Raw genomic sequence first — 5,726 nt, 5'->3', positions numbered from 1 at the left:
AGTTTTACGAGGGCCTTTTACAGTACCGCCCTCCCCCGTTTCCCCGGGTAACGGGAGAGAATTGAAGTCTCTCTCTCTCTCTCCGGCTCTGCCTGCGAGCCCCGGTCGATTCTCACATCGTCACGCCGCCGATAATCGAGATCGCGACGCGCGAGCGGCTTATCGCGATTACTCGGCGCGTATGGCCGTACATTCGCGGGCGTTAGCGGCGATCACTCGTGCGAGACCGGCGTCGTCTAGTCTGCTCCACTCGGTATCGGCTTCGCCGAGTGTGTGACGCAATTCGCTCGGGCATCGGCGAAGTTACGCGCTCGCGAGCCGCGCGCGCGATCGCCTCCGGCGTATCACGTAGGACTTGTCTCTACGACGTATCGGGAGAGACGCGCGGCCGTTTCACCATTCCGACGAGAAGCGCTCGGGCTCCTGTGACTTCCGCTACGACAGCTGCGGATAATTGCCTCTGGAACGAATTTCACCCGTATGCGTAGCTGTATCGTTGCAATTAACCCCGTAAACTCCGTCAAGTCCATCCATTTATTTATTTTCATCCGTCACTCTTTTTCTTCGCTGCTACATTCAACGTCCTCTTCGACGCTGATAGCAAGTGAAACAGGACCGACGAGAATTAATTAATTAATTAGAGAATATGTTGATTTTGCCCGATCGAATTTTGGTGGCGTAACAATATTATATTTTTTATATGAATTATATATACTTTTTCCAAATTCAGATGTTTACCGGCTTCCTCCTGTTCCTTCCTTCCGCAGAGTTTAATTCTGCATTTCTACACGGAGAGAATTGTTTCTTAAAATCCTGGAAATCAAGTAATCGTGGGACAACGTGGTATTTCGAAGAATTTTATGAGTTTTTTTAATTTCACTATACATTTTACTAGTGGAATGTTTGGTAAAATTTCAAAAAACTCACAAGTTCTTCGAAATGCCACGTTTTCCCACGATCACACAATTTTCAGGGTACTTAAATTTTAAGAGAAAACTCTCCCCGTGTATACCCAGAAAAAAGTTTCTTTGAAATGAAACAAATTTTTTTACCTTGCTACACTTAATTTCAAACAAATGAGTTCTTTACCTTAATCAAAATTTTATTTGATCAAGCTGCCTTGATCAAATATCTCTAAGATAATTCATATCTATTTCTTCAAATCTACACCCACAGAAAAAATTTCTGGATCCAATGCTGTTACACTTTAATGTCTCATAAAATAGAATCGAAATGGCGTCAATCTTTTAATCTTAAATAAAACATTCTAAAATCTAGAATAAAATGATAGTACGTATCGTATGGAGGGAAAATTTATTCTAAACGCAATAATATATAATGTTACTCTTATCTCAATATAGTAAGTCAATCTTTTTAATTTTCGAAAGAGGAGAATAAGAATTATTGACTTTATTGTGATATTGTCTTATTTTCATACTAAATGAGGTTGTGAGAAATATAAATGCGTCAAGAATATTTTTGTCTCGGTAACAGAAATCTTTTCTGCACCTACAGAAAAATTTCCGGGTCCAATGCTACTGCACTTGAATGTATCATAAAATAGAATCGATATAGCGTCAATCTTATTTATTATAGAGAAAGGAATATTTTAATCTTAAAATGAAAAATTCTAAAATCCAGAATAAAATGATAGTACGTATCGTATGGAGGGAAAATTTATTCTAAACGCAACAATATATAATGTTACTCTTATCTCAATATAGTAAGTCAATCTTTTTTAATTCGATAGAGGAGAATAAGAATTATTGATTTAATTTTGATATCGTCTTATTTTTATACTAAATGAGGTTGTGAGAAATATAAATGCGTCAAGAATATTGTTTGTCTCGGTAACAGAAATCCTTTCTGAGGATGTGGCAAGTGTTTTAGTACAAGTGAATAAAAATTTAGTAGATTCAAAGAAACGCGGTTTCAACGCATCTCATTTTTTCCCCCCTTTAACGTAAAGAAATCTTTTTTTCCAGGTGCAGCCTCGAAAGACGAGGCACAGGGAAAATAACGGGGACCGCCGATCTCGGAGGACTGCCGTGCCGTTCCGCGTTACGTTACGACTCGTCTCGTTTGGCGTATCGTATCGCGTACCCTGTTAACGACGCGGCGTACAGCGGCAAGTAAGTAAAACGGCATTCGTTAGGTGCAAGATAGCTACGGGCGAGTTGCGTAAGATTTGCGCGACCGGCCGGTTGATAGCCTGACTCAGAGCGCTGAAATGCGGCGCGGGTGTTCCGCCGGTTCCGTACGTAGTGTATGACCAACGGGCGACAGGACGAAGGTTTCGCAATGCTTTGCGATTAGTGGACTTTGCCGCTCGTGCACTCGACTGCGATCCCTGGCCGTTTCGGAAAAGGAGAGGGATATCGCGCGAGATAATCACGGTACTCTTTTTTTTTTCTCCTCCGCCTCTATCTATCGGCGCGTCTCGATGCGTCAGACGTGCAACGTGCTTGTCCCCGCGTAGAAACACTTGCGTATGACCATTAGCCAGGGAATATCCAGGACGAGGAAAGGCGGAAGAGGGAGGAGGACGGAATGATACAATTGTATCCTTATCTTACGCATCGCGCACCGCAACGATGATTCGACAATTTTGATTTCGGTCTCTGTCGACTCGGGCGGTACTCTCTCAAATTGAAGTTACCGACAATTTCCAGGCGCGCATTGAAACGATTGTTCCCATCGATCAAACGCGGTGCTTTTATCGTGCGTTTGTCACGCTTTATACCGTGATAATCGTACACGCGCGGAAATCAAGAGCTAATCGCAATCGGCCGGCGACTCGTTCCTTTGTTTCGTTTCCTCTTCCGAGAATGTGACGAGAGGTAACTCGACGATATTGCGTCATTATCGATGCGAGGGGAAAAAAAAACTTATTTTCACATTTATCGCCCATTACTATATCTAGAAAATAACTAAATGCACTTTTAAAGGATCGCACGTTTTTCTTTTCAATTACGACACTCCGAAATTAGTTACAAATTTATCGCGCGTTCCCTACCCGTTGAACAGACAGTTACACAAACGAATCTGTCGTTTGTGGTGAGAGGAAGAAACTACCTGCCCATCTTATCGAGAAATTTTGTCGAGCCAGGGACATTTAAAACTTAATGCCCGAACATCCCGGGGGAGGGGGGGGGGAGGGGAACGAGCGCGAAGTCTTCGGGTACAAACGACACTGCTTAGCAGCCCCTAGGTAAGGTAATTCGATACAGCGCGCGCAAGTGACGGCAGGGGTCGCGTAAAAATCGCTTATACCCGCGTCTAATTAGTGGCACCGCGCGCGGCACTCGCTCCTCGGCGCGGCAAGGGTCAGATACATATTCGCCCGAGCTTTCTTTTCTCTACTATTCGCTCGTATCGGGGTACCGTTATCTTAATTAACGCTGTATCTCAAGCGTTTCTTTAGCCGGGCATTAATTCTCGGAATCGGCGTTCCTCCGCCGCACGCCTCTCCCCGTCGCCGTCGTGGTAGCGCGCGGGACATCAGCGATAACTGCGCCCGAGCGGTATGATTAGATGCGATTTATTAATTTGCCAGGAGAATACAGTGGGAAATTTCTCGCGTCGCGCGCGGATCTCGGGAGATAAATCCGCACGTGCAATACGAGAACGGCGGAGCGAGAGAAATGTCGATATTCTGTGCCGTCGAGAAGGAAGTTGACTACCGATAGAAATAAAATAAAATTTTACGCGCACGAGATTTTCCTTCGTATGCGATAGAATTGTAACAGCGTTGTAGAAAGCGGAAGAATAAAACGGGAGTAACCGCAAGTTGAAATCTTGAGAGAAAAGTGTAACGTCTCTAGTACAACAATGCGAGACTGCGTTAAATCCTCTTCAGCAAGTTCGCAGCGATCTATTTTTCATGTAATTATGCCAAGGTACTTTAATGTCGCGTTTACATCTTCTCGAGATTCGTCGGCGCGCTGTTACCGCCTCGCACAAATCTTACGTTGTTTTTTTTTCCAGCCGCGCTCTAACAGGATTCGTCATCTCTCCTCTTTTTTCTACGTGCTCTTTTTTTTCCGCGAGAGAAGTACCTGCATTATTCCTACCGGCGGGTATCATTACCTGCCTACTTCGTAGGATATTCGTGAATAGGCATTAGCGTGGGCAAACCCGCAATTAGCTTTATCAAAAGCAACTGGACGCGAGTAGGTGGATTCGTGGAAAGCAATTACATGTTAATGGCTCGCTTCGCATGGCAACCCAGCTTCGTCTCGCAATCAGCCCGCGCCGAATTAGCATTTGGCCCCTTACGTTTTCGTTGGTGACCTATGTCGGTGCCGGTCCGACCGCCTCTCTAGCTGGGTCGTCGAGCGTGTCTTCTTGAAAATTAACTCGGAGCCGTCGGGACCGCCACGGAAGCGATGGAACGCTCGCTCGATTGACACAATTCCGCGACGATCCCGTTGCGCGTGGGGAAAAATATCTTTTTTTAACTCCTTGAAAAAGACACACAACACGAGATAGGATATCTATTAAGGGGGGAGCCTACTTTAGAAGGCCGAAAATAATGTGTCTTTTTAAGAACTTTTTTATAAAGGAACAATAATGTTTAGGTTTGTAACACGTTTAGGATGTTTTAATACAACATTTGAACTACAGATACAAATTTCTTTAATAAAAAAAAGTTACATTTTCACTAAATAATTTAATGTTAACTTCCGTGCGTCGCCATCGGAGTTCTCTAATTTTGTGTACACGATTAAGAAAAAACTATTTGACCTATCAACTTCGTTCAAAGTTTTTTAGTTAGATAATAGTCAACCATCCTCGGTAAACCACAAAAATTAATAAAAAGTCACTTTAAACTATTTATTTTTTGCATAAACGAATGGATATTGCCTCGAGAAAATCGTTACTTTTTCTTCAAAGTCGTACAGAATTTGAAGTTTTCTACTTAAAAAAATTTTTTGTGGTTTACATAGGGTAAAATTATATGACAATTAAATATATACTTGGTTTTTTATTTAGACAAGAATTGAGAACGCCAAGCTGTACACAGTGGCGCAACTCCGATGGCGACGCACGAAAGTTGACATTAAATTACTTAGTGAAAATGTAACTTTTTTTTATTGAAGAAATTTGTATCTGTAGTTCAAATGTTGTATTAAAACATCCTAAACGTGTTACAAACCTAAACATTATTTTTCCTTTAGAAAAAAATTCTTAAAAGACATTTTCGGCCTTCTAAAGTAGGCTCCCCCCTTAACCCTTTGCGGGGCAGCGGGACGTATACGTCCCACCTCATGATAATCGGGTTTTTCGTTATAATAAGTCCATTTCTGCATCAATTTAATGCTCAAGCAAGATTCTACAGGATCCTAGATACCTAAACTCTGAAATTCTAAGCCCTGTTAATATTAATTATTTGCATGCAATTGTTGATAAATAATTTATGTCAAAAAAACGTACGATTCTTCAATCGAAATTCGGTCACGGAGATATTTCACGAAGGATTTGACTGAAAGTCTGTATATACATGGTGTTATGTAATACCCGCATCAACGCTTATTGTGGGATAGAGTGGACTAGACTAAGTCAAAAAGTCCTCTACCATTTTGCAATTTTCGCAAAAGTCAGCGAGTTATTAATTATTAAAAATCGCTGTCTTAGGCCGGCCCACTGCCCAATTCAAACGTGCGGCGAGATCGATCGATCGTTACTAGGCGCGCAGAGAGTTGTAACGATCGATCGATCTCGCC

General features: G+C 42.5%; 1 protein-coding gene across 1 annotated transcript in view; it reads left to right on the top strand.

The window, feature by feature from the left end:
• Positions 1–2,003: 2,003 nt before the first annotated feature.
• The window catches only part of LOC105564496 (transcription factor Sox-11-A-like), a 42,498-nt gene continuing 38,775 nt past the window's right edge, over positions 2,004–5,726 (top strand). Inside the window, exon 1 of the mRNA XM_012016908.1 lies at positions 2,004–2,132. The gene's annotated coding sequence lies outside the window, so the exon portion shown is untranslated. The remainder of the gene's footprint in view (positions 2,133–5,726) is intronic.

This window comes from Vollenhovia emeryi, unplaced genomic scaffold, assembly GCF_000949405.1.
Source record: "Vollenhovia emeryi isolate VEMERY1.0 unplaced genomic scaffold, V.emery_V1.0 DF939164.1, whole genome shotgun sequence".
Lineage (NCBI taxonomy): Eukaryota > Metazoa > Arthropoda > Insecta > Hymenoptera > Formicidae > Vollenhovia > Vollenhovia emeryi.
This window is presented reverse-complemented; position numbering and strand designations above follow the sequence as displayed.